The sequence below is a fragment of the Sturnus vulgaris genome, chromosome 12, assembly GCF_052056855.1.
Source record: "Sturnus vulgaris isolate bStuVul1 chromosome 12, bStuVul1.hap1, whole genome shotgun sequence".
Lineage (NCBI taxonomy): Eukaryota > Metazoa > Chordata > Aves > Passeriformes > Sturnidae > Sturnus > Sturnus vulgaris.
In genome coordinates, this window is record NC_142254.1 from 6,666,024 (window position 1) to 6,683,341 (window position 17,318).

The 17,318-nt window shown below is 40.0% G+C and overlaps 1 long non-coding RNA gene across 1 annotated transcript; it reads right to left on the reverse strand.

Annotated features, from left to right (window-relative positions):
• Nucleotides 1-2,223: 2,223 nt before the first annotated feature.
• Nucleotides 2,224-17,105, reverse strand: LOC148222348 (uncharacterized). The gene is made up of 3 exons (XR_015806167.1): nt 16,908-17,105; nt 11,047-11,145; nt 2,224-2,804 (listed from the first exon to the last, which is right to left on the reverse strand). It is a non-coding gene; the product is annotated as an uncharacterized LOC148222348 (long non-coding RNA).
• Nucleotides 17,106-17,318: the final 213 nt, after the last annotated feature.

Genomic DNA, 17,318 nt, shown 5'->3' on the forward strand with positions numbered 1-17,318 from the left:
CATTTCCAGAAATTGCATCCACCTCCTGCAACTTTTACACTATTATTGTATTGCTTGACTAACTGCAGCATAGCTGGGCACCTGGTCTGACTCAGAAGTAGCACCACAGCCAATAAACTCATGAAGAGAGATTGGATATGCTAGTGTGAGGTATTTGATGGAAAATATCCTATATTAGTCCTTAGTAGAAATCCAGTACTTGTCATGTCTTTTATTCCTCTATGCCAACCTTCTGTATTGTGGAAATACTTTCTAGATATTCCTGATGTATCTCCTTGTTTCTCACCTATTTTTTTTCCATATCAGCCCTGATAACAAAAAGAAAAAAAAAAAGTATCCGAATAGCAACCTATCTTGACAGAAAGACAAGCAACAAGAAAACCATAACAGGTCACACCAGAAATAGCTAGAAGATCTGGGGAAAAAACATATAACTGGATCTAGGCAAAGTTACCTGTACCTTTCAAAATTTTTAGGCAGATAAGCCGAGTTGTCCTGTTTCAGTATCTTTGGATTTCTCTGCGACTGAAGCCATATTTTTCTGTTTGTGTTCATTAGAGATCCCTTTTACAAGGACAAGATTGAATCTGAAGTATTTGAACACACCATGCTTCTTCCAGTAATATAAAAAATGCCCCTTGCCTGCCCTGCTGCAGAGGAGCTTCAATATCACTTCTAAATCATATACTATTTGCCCCAGAATAAAAACCCCAGAGAAAAATAATAATAAAAAAATTTGTATTACATGACTGGATGTGAGTTCCTAATTTTAGCTACTTTTTGAGTATTATCCATTTAACTTCCCCTCTAACACCTCTGCTTTCCTCTGGTTTCATTGGTACCAGCGTTGTTCATCCTGGGAATTGCTCATGGAGCAGCAGGAGAGCTGGGAGCCAGTCCCACAGCTTGGCTGGGCTCCCTCCTGCTCATCATCCATCAGGATGCAGTGGTGGGATCCATCCCCAGATAAATATACCTCTAAGGTTCCCCTCATATAATTAGGCCACTGGAGCATCTGATGAGTACAGCCTCCCTCTCTGAGCTCCTTTCTACAGCTGGTACTTCCTGGTGAAGTTTTCTGAAACCCCACAGCTGGGGTTTGAGGCTCTAAGGTATTGCAGCACTTCTTTTCCCAGACACTGAGCTAGGCACACTGTCTGTGAAAAAGAGAAAGTCAAAATGAATAGATTCAAATCTTACAGAAAGTGATTTAAGTCCAGCACATGCTTTGTAGCACACTTCGAAATAAGAAGTCTGATTTCCATGCAGGTATGTAATGCCCCTTAGGCAGTTCTTCATAAAATCATGTTATATTATGGGCAGAACAGTGTTCCCTCTGATGGAAATGCACAGAGCTCATACCTTCTACAGTCTGGCTGTCCTGGTGGGACTTGAAAATGATCACTGTGCTCCTTGCATTGCAGCTTGGCTTTGTTTTCCTTTGTCCAGGGCTGCCCTCCAGTGCAGCCATCCAACAAGGCTGGGGGGCAGATACCTCTGTGCTGTGCGTTCATAACATTTACAGCACCACAGAGAACTCATCAGCTCTATGTAGACTTATTCCTCTGGCTATCAAGATTTTCAGGAAAGGCTAACAAGCCCCAAGGCCTTCAGCTCATGGTGCCTTGCTTAGGACTATTGAAAGCAATCTGGCTGGTGTCCAGAATTTTTTGAGTGCACAAGGTTTTTCAGCTTTGCAAAATCAGTTTACAGCATAACAAAACCCTCACTGGGAATACTCACCAGGCTGTAAGGAGTCTGCAAGGTGTTAGACAATCTAGTGGCAGCATTAACCCTGCCATAAAAATGTGAAGATCTTCATCTAGACATACTTTTTGACAGTTTTAAAGATGTACAGCCCTTTCACAGTGGATAGAAATGTTGAGTTTGGGTCACAAAAGTCTTCAGCTGGATTAGAGTCCAAGGTGGTGCTAAAGATATACATGTACATATATACATACATATATATATGTACATACAATCCTCTTCTGCATCACTTTGCATGAGTGTTCTGAATAATTTGTTATGCAATGACCTGAAGGCAATCCACAAGGGCCAAAGGATAACAATAACATAGAAAAACCAGAATGCCATGTACCTTCTGGTAGATAAGGAAGAGAGGAGAACCATTGGATAATTCACTGAATCTATTTATTTTAATATTACATGAAAACTCCACTTAAAAACTGTGCTATAGAAGACATTTCAATTGCACTTGCGCCCTTAACTTGGAGATATAAGAATACTTTGAGATACAAAGTTTAGTTCCCAGTTGCAGAGATGATGCTTTTCTGCTTTTACTTTCTTTTAGTATCTTCATTACATTCTTGTGCAGCATGGGCTTATCTATTTATATGTACCTGTTTGGTCCATGAAAAATAAGTTTTGGGCTGTGTTTGTTTAATTTTAAGGGAAATTAAAGGGCTCTAAAAACAATGAAATCAACAAAAATGAAATTAAGGTGGAGACCAGTTAGAAATTACTCTGCCAAAAGACACATAAAGATGTCTGTATGTTTCAGTTAAGAATATTATTTTTCCCAGAAAATGATATATTAAATAACAGATTTTGTAAACCTTCATACTACTAAACTGCTTAATGCCAAGAAGTCAAATCCATAAGGTGCTTTTACTGGGCCTTCAGTCCATTCCACAAACATAGCCAGATGGATTAAGGTGAAGGAATAAAAACATGCTCTGAGGATGTCATTGGTGTGACTCATACCTGTGGCTCCCCAGGAATGAAGAGTTTGGAGGAGACAGCTGTCTTTGAAGCAGTGTCTTGGCACTTCCCCAGGAACAGTTCTGGTGGAAGAAAGCCATGAGTGAGAAATACCAAAAAATGAAGTGGCACTGGGATGCTCCTCCATGCATGGTCCTTGCTTGTGGGCCTCAAGGATTGCAGAGATCCCGACTGCCCTCTCTGAACCAAAAAATATTTGTTCTTTTCCTAGTAGAGGAAAATGGGTTGAACCTTCTCCATTCCTCATTCTCCTTTTGGAAAGGGAAAGAAGCATTGAACTTTTTGAGCCCTTATATCACTATTGACATATGGCAATCAGGGAGTTTTACACATGGCAACCAGAGGGGGGATGAGGCATAAATGGTCACTTGTGCATTGCAGTAGTTTTGCTATACTCTAATAAATGCTTATTTGCTTTGATTCTTCCTAGTAGTGAGCACAGGTTGCATGGACAGACCATTGAAACAATCAAATATGGATTTAGGCACAGAATTTTCAAGATTTGTGACTTTATATTGGCCAACAACAGAAATGAACTGCAATTATTTTGATATTTGGGATGGCTATATTAGTACCAACAATATTTAAGGGAACTTCAAAAGATGTCTTTGTCTGTTGCTGAAATAAAAGGGTCTTTCCTGTCTTTGTGTTATATTTCATTACAATGTATGATTACCTGTCCAGAACAGATCTCTTGGAAGGGAGCAAGAGCTATTGTCAGATTAACTAGAGCCATATGTCTGCAGCATAAATCCATATAATGGAGGGAGTCACGTACCTGGGAGGGTGGATGGATGCCCCAAAGAAGAAACAGAGAATGAGAATAGCTGCTGAGCTGGAAATCCAGGAACCTTTTTACCAGCTGAAGCCTTACACTGTTTGATAACAGAGCATTTGAGTTTGCATTCAGGCAGAAGCAGGCTCAGTGTCATTCTTTGGGGTCTGGATCCTGCAGAGTGATGCAACAGTCCATGGCAATAGACTACTTTGTGGCAGTTTTAATCTGTGGGATTTCACATGCTGTCAGGAAAGCTTGTGCATTGCACAGATTCTGTGTCAGGTCTGCACATCTCAGAAGGCTCTGATGGGAAATTGAGCATGACCAACGTGCTCAGGAGAACCACTGGACAAAAATGGTGCCCAGGACAGCCACAGTGCACACCTCAGAACCCTCTTTCTGGGGCAGAGTACTCATGATGAAACTTTGCAGGTGGGCTTGCCCTGAGAGCTGCTCAGCCTCCGAGGCACATCCCGGGTGCAGACACTGCTCCTTGCCAAGGATCTGGCCCTGTCTAAACCAGGATAATTATTAAGTCGTCTCCTTCCCATTAACTTGTGAGGAAAATTACCCTTCTGAGTTTGAATGACAGAACAGCATTAAGAGTATGCACCTTTTATTTTTTCTTAAATCAACCAAACAGAAAATTCACAATGAGGATGATCTTGTAATTACACACACGTCAGAACAGAGAGCATGATAGTTTGCTCAGATTTCTTTGAACGTTTCTTTAGAAGAATTTAGGAGGAGAGAGGGAGGGAAATGTTCATTGTAAATCAACTTTGGCATGAAACTTTTGTAAAAAGGTGCCCAACATGCATTACATTCTTTGTTCTGTGTTTTTCTTACATATAAAGCCTTGACAACCTGCTATTCTATGATTGATGCACTTATTTCTTCTAAAGTATCACTAACCAAGCATATCATTTTTATACAGTAAGTGTATATTCAATTTCCTACAGTTTGACTGCTAAATAGGCTCAGTGGTAAAACAAATATATACTGCTGCACTGCACTGTTCAGGGGGACCAATGGAAAACTTTGGAATATTTTTCATTTGTGTTCCCTTTGCTTTTAGTGGCAATGAAATCACAGCAGGGGCACATGCTAACTATCCATATTTTTATGAAAGTTGTACTGTCATTGGGTGAAGTCTCCAACTACTGCAGACTTTGTACAATGTTAATAGGAATATTATGATTCATATATTCTTGCACAATAAAGCAGAATGACATATCAGGTTTGCAGGCTCCCCTGACAAGGTATGAGGTATTTATCTGGGTTTGTACACCACAGGCTTATCAGCCGAGTATCTGAACGACTATTGACATCATTATCATTCATGTATTCATAAAATGTTTAGGGGTCTCCCAGTTACATTCTACCAAGTATGGAGTTGCTCCTTAGTGTGAAAGAAAATATAAACTGAAAGAAAAATAATTCAAACTCCTGTAGGCTTAGCATTGGATCCCTGGCACCCCTGGACTGGGCGGGAGGATAATGGATCTATGAGAATTCGTGTATGTTTATGATGTACGAGGCATTTCAGCTGACATTGAATCAGGTCAGTGGGTCCATTGGACAGGATGCAATGTCAATGGAACTGTTATGTATTATTGATGTCAGTCACAGAATAGATAAAAACATTAACAAAATAGCTTCCATTGCCATTTCTTTTTTTTTTTTTTTTTTCCCTCAAATGATAAAAGGCACCAGCCCTTATTAAACACAAGAGGCCTCCAATGTTTCTGATTCTCAAATAGTTTTGACTTGGAGAAAATTTAGGAAATTTGAATATACTAACAAAACTGTATTTTTATATGAGAAGAATTAACTCCTTTCACTTATGGAATTAAGTTTTGTCTGCAAAAGAGAAATCTGCTCACTCTAGGTCCACTTCTACAAATTGTTAGGCACAGGAGTATTTTATTCACTACATTTTTGCTTATCTCCCACATATGCATTACTATACCAATGAATCTATAGGAATAATTCTTCTTTACATTGCATCTTTAAACTTGGTCTGTGACACTGAAGCACATATTAGCACTTCTTCACTGCCACACAAAGATGTGAATGGACTGTCACACAAATCACACCCAATGGACGACACAGATCTTTGAAGTATCTGTACTTCAAGCATCTGGACATGTTAAAATTAAAAGCTTTTAACATGGATTATACCTATTTTACCCACCCTCTTACCTTCACTCCCTAGACATGCAAACCACTTAGGCTGCTGCCACAACTGACCCATTCCTAAGTCAGCATCCTCAAGCCCCACCAAAATCTGAGCTGTGTTTTAACACCATGTTAAAAATAAGCATGTAGGAATAAATATTTACAGGATTTAACACCTCATGAGGAATGAAATAAGTGCCATGGGGCATCCCACCTAAAGACTACAGACAGTTTCTTGGCATTCTGGATTATCACAATCCCTTTAGTGACATTTTAAAACTTAAAGCAAGTAAGTAACACCATAAATTTCAACAGAGATCTGCATGCTGAAATACAAGCACTTAAAGGCTGCACTGCTTCAAAGCACAAACCATACATTGCATTTGCCAATCAGCTCCATAAAGGGATAAGGAAAGGTATTTACCTAATCTACATGCTTAGAATTGTTTTGTGCTCATACCTTTGGTAGGCTCATCTGAGATTTCCACATTTGCTCCTGCAGCCATGGAAGACAGCTTCATTCAGAGCAAAATGTAACAAAATATAAAATTTAATTTTAGTAAAGATTATGACCTCAAAAAAATATGATGAAGTTAAAGGAAATGCATTCCAAAAATGATGTGTCTCTTTGCTCGTTCCTGTCTAATGATGGGTTTGTTTGATCTTCACTATGGTAAAGATTTGTCCTACTGCTTAATTTCACTATGATGTTCAGAACACCCTGTGTCAATTGGTAAGTTTTGGGCAGAAAACCCCCCCAGGAATTCCAGTGTTAGACATTTGGGCCCTTGTCAGTAAACTGGCAGGAATTTACAAAGTAAAAGGTTTTAATAATGATACAACCTGATTGAGACTGTTGATTTTCACAACAGTCCTATTTTAAAAATATTTTTCTTGCTTCCATCCCCTGCAACTTATCCTTGCTCCCTAGTTCTTTGGTTTGAAATAGGAATGCTTGTAGGGTCATTAAAACTATAATTTGTGTACTGAAATTGCTGCCAAAGATAGGCTACATAAGTGTTACCTTCATAAGTGTTATCTTCAGAAGTGAAAGCAGAGTAATAATCTCTCTTTCCTCTCTCCCAAAGAGATACCACTAATTAAGAATTCTTTGATCCCACTGTCTCTGAGCAGAGACTGCTACAGGAAAGGTCATCAGGCCCCTGGCACAAGTATTCAACCTCTTACATGTAAGTGGACCAGGTTTTACAAAATATCGTGTCATTTCTCTGAATAATTTATTTGAATAGTTGCTGTACCCATCTTGGGTACCCAGCCTCTACCATTTGTCACATTTGGTGTCAGTTCCAGTTTCCGAATCAGAAACAAACATCAGCCAATAAACCTTCCTTAGATTCAAGGGTGGTGCAATGTCCTTGCTCCCTTCCCTTAGTCCAAGCTGGATTTAAAGGATGCAGCAGCCACAGGAAAGTGCAAGGGGTGGTTTTTGGTTTTGTCTCATGATCCTAACAACACAGAAACCAAGCGAAACTACAGTAGGTGCTTCTTCTGTGTGTTTGAGACTGTCCCCTGGGTGGGTGGGTGAGGAAAAGGCATTTGCATGGACAGGGTGAGCTCACCCTGCAGGAGCCAGGCTCACCTCTGCCCTGTAAGCTGGCAATGCAGCGAATTTCATATGCACATTCCCCATGAATATAACTCTGTTTAACAAAGACTGCACACTATTTGTTCCCTTTCCCAGGTCTTTCCTTCCCTGCTAGAAAGTGGCTGCTGCAGTTAATCTAAGGAGATCCCTCCTAGGCTCCCTTTGCTCACAAACCCTCTTGTGCTGTAAAATAGATAACTGAAAATTTTTATGGCCAGGTTCTTAAAATATTTTTAAACTTGTCCTTCCCCCCTGCCCCAAGCCTTTTGATGTAAGGAGAAAATCTCACACAGTGCCTACCCTTATCTCCCCAAGAGAAAACAAAGAGAGTTAAAGGCAAATGTCTTCTGCAGAGACTGCCTTTTCTGTGCTGCTCTCCCCACTGTGTGCCAAATAATGGCATCTGTTCCTGCTGTTCTTTAGTTCCCCCATCCAGCGTGTTTTCAACTTCCTGTGAAAATTTGTGGTTCTTAAATCCAAAGGTCATGTTTAACACTTAAGTTCAGTTTGGAAGGATTTGGATTTGTTTCTCATATTTTTTTTTCCCCCCCAGCTCTCTTTTGAGAGTAGACAAAAGGCTTTCACCCCTTCTTTGCATTGCGTGTTTTACATACTCCAGCATACATCTCTGCAATCCGGGTTAATACTCTGCGAAATATCCACTCATGTATTGATAAGCATTAAAGGATTGCTCTTTCCATGCCTTCTGCCAGGGTTCAGTGTGCTGTTAGCAGCACAAGCTCCTCTCACACAGCCCTCGCTCTATGATCAGTCTGCAGTATATAGGAATTCTCTCTGTCAGGTCTACAAAAAAATCAAGCTGCACGTAAACAAAGCCACATTTCTAAGCAGAGGTTCTTCGAGTGAATAGCCAAAATTCTACTCAGTATATATATATATATATATATATGTGAGCTGAACCCAGATAATCTAATTAATTTTTCTTATTTGTTCAAGTTGGACTCAAACTGGGATCTCAGAGCTGAAATGCCAGTGAGAAAACTGGCTTTCTGCATTTTACAGGAGGGAGGCTGAGCTGGTTTGATTATTGATGTATTTTACTCTGTTTATTCAGTATTTCCCTAAAAAATAATTTTTAGAAGTATTTGTCAGCCAGCAGATTCACTGAGAGATTTTGAGACATAATTTTAGAGAGGCAGGGAATCAAAGGAAATACATAACTTTCTACATCGACAGAAAAAAAAAAAAAAAAAAAAAAAAAAAGCCCAAGATCTCCATAGTTTTCTTTCTAAAATTAAGAAAACTGGTCTATGTACATTACTGAACATTTATTTCTGTGCCAGGGAACTGGGCTACTCCACAGAGCACTGGGCAAGAGCCAGAGGATTTGAGGTTCACATCGCCTGTGTCTACCACACCTTCAGCCTGAGCCTCTCTTTTCTGTCTCAAAATGCTCCTGCTAAAAGCCACTTTAGAGATAAAGGGAAAATATATCCTGATATGGGTAGGGATTTAATGACGTCATTTTAAAAGTGTTTTATATGTTTCACTTCTGTTCATTTGAGAAAGGGAATAAACCTCAGCTGTCTGGTGCTGTGTGCTGGCTCCCAAGATTTTCTGTGCCCTTGATACACAGGAGTGGGCAGAAGCCTTCATGTCCTTTAGTCTGCACTCCCTGTGGATCTGGCATGGGCTCTCTCGTTTGGTCCGAGAATCAGATGCTATTTCTGGTCTGAGGACATTTGTTCTCAATTGCCTACACAGTTCAATAGGATTTTAAGGTACATTTGTTAGGGATTATAAAGCACCTAAAGATGTATCAAGTGGAAGGGTCAATACAAGATCAGGCTGTATTGTGTTACAGCGTGTTGCATTATGTGCTATGTCTCAATTCGCTGTTGGAAACCAGATGTGCCAGACAAGCCCAGCCTATTTTTTGAACATTTGTGGATATCTTTGAATTGTGTCATCAGTGTTTAAAGATTTCCACAAAGATTTCAAGAAGTAGATTTTTCTCAAGTCTTCCAATCGCTATCAAAACCTCAGATTCTGGTGGGTAATTGAAACACTCTATCCCAATCCAAAAAATAATAAGTGTATAAAGAACGCTTTCATCTTTCATTCATAATATATAGGGAGCATGGTATGAATTTGCTACCTGTAAGGTGTGTTGAATTTTTAATCCTCTATATATTTATGGTAAAGAGTAACACATTACTTCTAGCACACAAAAGCTTATGGCATACGATTATCCTTAATTAATGGGTAAGTGCAAAGCTTTATTATTCAATGAAACTGATTTATTATCTTAATTCTCCAACGTTCTACTTCATGTTTCCACTGAAACCATTGTTTGCACCATGGTAACCAGTAACCACCATATGTACGTGATCCCTTTTATGACCTCTACGTAATTAGATTTTATTATTTTCTTAAAGCTGAAGTGCTGCCTGTGTGAGCGGCCCGGCTCCCCAGCCCTCTAACCGAGGGACAGGTCGCTCACTGCTCCTTTCTGCAACGCCCAGGTGGGATTTCAGTGTATCATTGGAACCCTGGGTGTGTTTTTTGTCCTGCACACATCCCTCTCCCAGCACTGCCTGCCTCCCTGTCCCTGTCTGCTGAGCCTGGCACAGCTAGTTAACTGAAAGGACGTGAGAGGAGCTGAAAGCCAGTGGGTGTCGGAGCTGCCTGCTGGAGAGATCCCCAGCTAATTGCTAGTCCTAACAGGCACAATTAGCCGCTACAAGCCCTTTGAGATGGCCCTGGGCTTCTCTCAGGTAACAGCCATCACTAGATAAAGGCTGAAATACGCTGCATTTAGAGAGACACTTGCAGACAGGGATGTCACAGGCTGCCAATTATGCTCTGCCTGTACACAGTCACTTCCAAGAGCCAGACAAGACACATATACCTGAAGTTAAAGGGACAAGATGTGTACTATTTTGAACTACACAAGTGTGGGCCACGTGAAGATATAACCCTTCTCAAATTAGGTCGTGTCATCTTTTCAATTATCAGTTCTTGATCAAGTTCTGCAGTGTTTTTGAACATTTACTGCAAGCAGTAAGTCCTGGAAAGCTCAGCAGGAGAGGGCTGCTTATATTTTTGCTGTATGTGATGCTACTTTAAACAGAGTTTCACCATCACCACACAGACAAAAATGGCTTGACAGGCCTCTCTTAACCAAACAGTGATGCTCTGCCCATTTGGGACTGCAATCCATCTATTCCTCACTGAAGAGGAAAGGCAGATTAGAATATGTGAGGATTACTTTTGAAATTAGTGAGCGTCTCCCATTTATTCATTTAAAAAAAATACCTTCTCTGAGCATCTCTATAAGCACATTCTTCCTCTCAAAAAATGAACTTCTGTACAAAAACAGCAGCCTAAAAAGCCTGGAAAAAAAACCCCAACACATCAGATTTTGAGAATGATCAAAAGAAAATGGGCAGTTTCAGGTGTCTATCACAACAGAGGACTCCAGCAACAGCAACCCACAGAAAATCATTATAGATCAGTGCATAAAAGTTCAAATGTTTCAAATTTGTAGATTCAAAGAATTTCAAGATCTAAATCTAAGTTGTGGTCATTGGTATTAAAAAACAATTTCCAAGACATATAACGAGCACAAAGTCTGGCCCTAGAGTCAACCTTAGTCACTCACCTCCCACTTGCACACCCATTTAAAAAGAGATTCAGAAAAACTGTACACAAAACTTCCTCGGAAGAAAACTTCTGATTTTGTTGCTCTGAGAACTGAAATGGTTCCACTGCTTACCTTCAGGTCACGTATCTCCTGCCCTTCTGATAGAACATCAGATCTCCAACATGATTAACAGCATGTTCTCATGGTATTCATCAAAATCTGTCAAACTACCTGTAACAAATCAAACTAAAATTCAATATTAAGAGATTTCTATTTATTTCTTATTTAATATCTTGAATATTTCATATTTATTCCCTTTTCTTTTTATTAGAATCTTAAGGATCATCTTCCAAACCATATCACAGCTAGTAGAGCAGGTTAATATTCAGAAGTCAGCTTCCCCAATTCCAGCTGATACCACATAAGAATGGCTCTTTCTGTTTAGGAAGCTGGAAGATTTTAAATATAAATTTCTATTTTTTAAGACTCCCTTTAAATTTCCCCAAGAGCTTTTTGATCTTAATATGGACTGTATGCAAAGACTCTAATTACTAACTATGGAATAGTTAAATTCTGTTGAAGGATAAAAATTACTTGACAAAGTTGGTTTCACTTCCCCAGAATTAATAATGAAGCCTCATAGATTTTGTTGAGCCTCTGTGTTCTTATATACGTGGAAGGAAAAGGAGACCAGTGAATGGATCAGCAAAATATGTTACCTGCTCTTAGGCTTTTCTGATAATATCTACTGATTGATAATTCCAGTGGCAGATTGTTTGACCAGATTCCAGGTAAAATAACCCAGCAAACTTGTGTCATTTCCAGTGCTTATTTTAGATTCCAGAGACATTTTATTAGTTTGATGGTTACTAACAAGTTTGTTTTCCTTATAAAAAAAGAGTGGACGTCTTTGAAATATATGCAAAATCAACATGCTAATATTTGATTGCAAACCCAGAAACTATAAAAAAAAACTAAAAGGAAAGAATGAGTGCTCTATTATTAAAATAGCAAAATAAATAGATATACATTTTTTCCTTTTTACAGATGCATTTGCAACCAAATTAGCAACAAGATCTCCTCTAGTATAAATAAAAAAGGCTTGCACTTACCTATTAATTAAGAATAATGGAATGCCATAAGCTTTTGTGTGCTAGTGGTACTGTAATTTGTTACTCTTCTCTACAATAAATATATAGCTGATTAAAAATGCAGTGTGGCTTTCATACATTAAACTCATACTGCACTGTGTATTGATTCCCTTTGCTCATCCTGGTAGTCCACTGCATTCAGGGCAGGTAGGCTGTGACCCTCTCAGGTAAGAAAGAAAAAGCCTCTGCCAAGGTAGAGAGATTTAGGAGCACAAATCTCCCAGGCTGAGCTGCTCAGTTGTCCTGATCCAACTCGCCCAGGAACACCTGCAGCCTTTCTGCTCCATGGAGGGATAACAAACCAGACCCAGCTGGTCTCCTCTGGGGCAGAGTTTCCTGCCTCCCTCTCAAGCCAGCAACTTTGGAGGTTTTAGGGACCAAGCAGGGCTCACAGAAAGCAGATTCACCTTCCCAGCTCAGAGGTTTGGTCCATTGCTCTGGTGTCCCATCTCCAGCTGTGAGTTATCAAGGGAATTGCCACCTCTAACTTCCCTCCTTCCCATCCTCAAAAGTCAGGGATGAAAAGACACAATGGAATATATCTGGTAATTTGTACAGAAGAGGAGAAGCAAATGTACCAAGGATAACATCCTGGCAAAAATGAAATCTATTTCCCAAGCAAATTATCAGACATGGAACTTATGGGCTCCTCTAGTGGAAAACAAAACAAAACACAAAAACTCACACAAAAAAAACCCACAAAAAAACCCCAAACAAACAAAAAAACCCAAAAAAACCCACAAAACACCAAAACAAAAAAAAAAACCAAAACAAAACAAAAAAAAAACAAAAAAAAAAATCCAACCAACCAAATAAAAAAAAATAAAAAAAAAATAAAAAAGAGAATCAGGTGACTAATTGCTGTGAGAAATAGGTTTATTGTGCATACCATTGTGTATGCTCCTCAAACATTCTGCTGCCTATGGCTTCACACAGCATTGGGGTCTTTTTACAAATTGACTAATTAGGCCCCAATCACTCCAGGTGTTGTTACATCAAAATAAATATCCCAACTGTCCTTTTCATGGTGACCACACCTGAACTCAGAAATTATTATTCACATGTGTACTTTCAAACAGGTGCATTTTGAATATACACTGATATATATACATGACCACAATCTAAAGCATTTTGCCATTGGACCAAATTAAGCCCATCCAGTATCTTCACATTTCTGACTCTACAGAAATTGAATTTTTATTTTAAGAGGTCTAAATCCTCACCCATGTGGCACAGAAACATCTATTTAATTTTTTTTTGCTACAAATGGCTATTTACAGGGTTTTTTTGCCTGTAAAACCAAATATTTAGAACACCACCTGTGAGAAACTGAACTTGTCACCCTTGCTGTAGCCTCTTTCATCTAATTTGGGTCAATTATCACTCTGTACATGTTAACACTACCTACTTAATTGCTAATAATCTTAGCAGATAAGAAGGAGAAGTGAAAAGTTGGTTCTCCTGAGAGAAATCAGAATTTGCTCCCTGAGGGAAATGCAGAAGCAAAAAAGATAAAAAAGGAACCAGGGGAAAAAAAAAAAAAAAAAAAAAAAAAAAAAAGATGGCTAGAAAAGAAAACAAAATATGAACAATACACAATATTGTCCCAGAGAATGATAAGAAATGTAATGCTCACATGCTGCAGGAATAAGTCATGCTGATGCCACTTCAGTCCTCTCTGCTAGGGCAGTTCTGCAGCGGGGTGGGTGCATTGCCTGGACCAAGGTCAGGCAGGGGCTCTGGCTCTGTGCACGATCAGGGTGGCTGCTCTGGCAGTCACAGAATCCTCTGCTGTCACCTCCAGAGGACTGTGACACCCAGCCAAGGAACTTCCAGCATGGCACACAGCATTGAACAGAGAGTATTCACCCTGTGACTAAATAACTAACTTTAGCACAGTAACTGCTACATGGAGACATACTAGGTAAGGGGGAAACAAAGAACCAGAACCCACCTGACATTCAGATGAAGCTAAGGTTTTTAGATTAACCATCTTCCTTTATAAAACTGGTCATGTATCTTTAGGAGTCCAAATGCCAGTTTTATGTACTAGCCTTCAACATACAGTGTGTGATACCAGGGTGATGGAGCTTCTGCCCATTACAAACTCTGAGAGAAGTGATACCAACTCATTCACTAGCAATATTTGCTGCACTTGGACTTGACGGGTGTAATATTGACTCTGGATAAGGTGTGGTTTGTGACACCTGATAGGATCTGAAACCAGAACATGGCTGGAGGACATAAAATAAGATATCAGAAAATAGAGAGCCAAGGAGATAAATTCTGTGAGCCCACCTGATCAATCCAGCTGAGCAGAGTGCTGGTTTCTCGAACCCAAGGAAACAGGAATGTAAAATATCTGCTCCTTGATGGGCCTGGCAGATGTGATGCCAGAAATAATTCTACTCTGATTTATTTTTTGTAGCTTTATCTAGTTCCCTATATTAAACCTACAATCCTAAAATAATTTTAGGGCCATTTATTTTTATGTCTACCAACAGTAGAGTTACCCAAATGTTAAAAGCCTATGCTCATAGGCCCATAAAAGCACTGTTGATTAGATTGCAGTATTTCAGTTTTTAGTTATCAACACTGACACTTTGGGAAAAAATTGAGTACAATATACTTCTGTACACATTGCAGTGTTTTTAACCATTTAGTCAGTACCACGTACATCAAATAGACACCATAATAAAACAGAAATGCATTAAACATACATCTGGAAGCACTTTGTAACTGACTTCTGCTTATGAAAATGACTGTACATAATTTCATCATTCACTTTAATTCGGTCACATGCTGCAGTCAGAGGAGTCAGATAACACACTGCAATAAGATTCAAGCATAGATTTCTCCTTGTGCTAAATTCCATGCTTTATATGTCAGCCCACACTTGCCATCAGCTTCGAGTCCATAACTTGGCACCAGAGCCTGCAGCAGTGGTGCTGGCACAGCAGAGACCTGCTGGGGGTCACAGTTCTCACCTTCCAGAGTGCCCCTGACCCGCACAGCTCAGACCTCATTTCCTGGGAAGGCACTCAAGGCAATTCCAGCAGCACTACCTGAGTACCCTGTGGTACTTAGTGACCCTTAGGCAGCTTCACCAGGAGCTGTAAGGGGAAACCAGACCTTGCCTTCCATGACCAGTAAACAGCAGGATGTTTGCACAAGGTAGCTGTTCTTCTCTCTCTTTTTTCTCTCTGAGTTTTATCCCTCACTGCTTGGTTTGACCCATTACCTTACTTGCACTGCAGGATGAAGACCCATCAAGTGTGTACAGCTATTTTCATACTGTATGTTTTTCAGTTCCAGCCACACAAGGAATATGTGCAGCAATAACAGAGATGCAGGAAAGAGGCCCCCACCTTCCTGCAGGATGACCAGTGGGAAGCTTGCTCTGAAAGGATGTGCATCTCAAGCCACAGGCACTTCACCTTATCTACTGGTATTCCTTTACAAATACCAAATAAACCCCAGCAGTGGGCCCTAGCACTGCAGAGTTTTCAAGCTGTAATGCTTGGCCACTCTTGTAACTTTTTAACTACCCTGTCAGTTCATCAGAGAATGGCTGAAATTATTAGCACAACAGGTATATTATAGCTTAAAAACAAAAATTAAGAATTTTACCTACACCAATCTACATTGTCAACATCAATAACAAAACCCCAGTGAAATGTCTCTGGTCTCTATGACAGTAACACTTCCAGGGACACCACTGGTTAAAGGCTGTGGCTCAGTTACATTTCCAATCTTTTTTTTAACTTGTTCAATTATAAAATCAACCTCATATAGCCTGATTTATAAAAACAAATCCACAAGTGCTTCCTTATTTAAAATGTGAGGAGACATCTTTTGACAAAAACTAGAGATTTAGTTAAGATTCAGTGCAACAGAAAAGGTTTTGAAATTGTCTACAACTCAATGATCTGAAAATACTTTATAAATATTACATTATCTAAGTTTCAGTGCAACAATCATTCATACAATAATCCAGGCAACTAAACAGAGGCATCTCTTTTGTAAGTTGAGGATTCTAAAGCACAGAAATACTAAACAAGTGTTAAAAGAAATTACAAGATTTCTGTCCCGATACTACAAAAAACCCCAGATTTTTTAGTCCGAGTGTGTTTTAACTTTCAGCTCTTCTGACTTGTTTCTTCCCTTTGCTTTTTTGGAGAAAACAGAATATTTAGAGCCTTCATATGAAAATCCAGTGCATTAAATATAGTCTGGCGGGCTCTGGAACAGAAGAGCATTGTCCCTTACAGACTGGCTGGCTGGCCGGTCCAGCTGGCCTAGAGGAAATCTCTTTCTTGATCATTTTGTTTATAGAATATATTTTGCTTTGGCACTTCTGCCACCTGCTCTTGTTTTCCATTACTCCATGGCTGTGTAAGCACTTGCTCACTTCTGTCTACACTTACCCTGACAAAAATATTCCCTTTTCATAAAATAGGCTTCAAAACCTTCATTCCCAAATTTAGTCAAATTTGCTGATTTGCTTTTTTATGCTTTAAGATGAAGCCAGACAGACCAGAGGGAAGTTATATAATGGAAAGGGTCTCACATGGGTATAACTGGGACAAAATCAGGGACATCCACCCCGCTGTCCATGAGCCCAAGTAGAAGCTTTTTGCCTTGTCACTGAAGAGGCCTCAGGATGGCATGAATGGCAAATCCTCTTGAATTTGGGTGGTGAGTGAATGCAGACAAGCTCAGCAAGCAATGGAGCAATACCAGTGACTTCACACAGCACAGAGGACAAGAACATCCTTACTCCACTCTCCTGCAGAGCGCCTACAAGAGCTGCCCAGCACCAGGCAGGCACAGCCCCATTACCTTCTCCTGCAGAGAAAGGGAACAGCCTCCTCTTCCTCTTCCCCCAGCTTCCAGGCCATGCGTTTCCAAAGGAAAACCACTGCAGAAAGGCTGGATGCAAATGAGCCGAGGGAGCCGCCTCCCTCTGCACAGCTGCAGCAGGAGTGCAGCAGCAGCAGGAAGACACGGGCTCAGTAAAACCACAGATTAAGAATGATTAACCTTTACTCGGGTTTGCCGTGATCAGCAAGGCTGGAGCCAAGGGGTGACATCCTTCCACCACTCCAGGTTCCCAAGGTGGGACTTGCTGTTGCTCTGGATGCCAGCACAGCAAACTCACACCTTCATTTCCAACGTGGCTCCGAGGATTACTGAGCAGTGCTGGTCAAAGCGCCGCTGTTGTTTGCCAATAGAAAAGAAAAGAAAGTTATT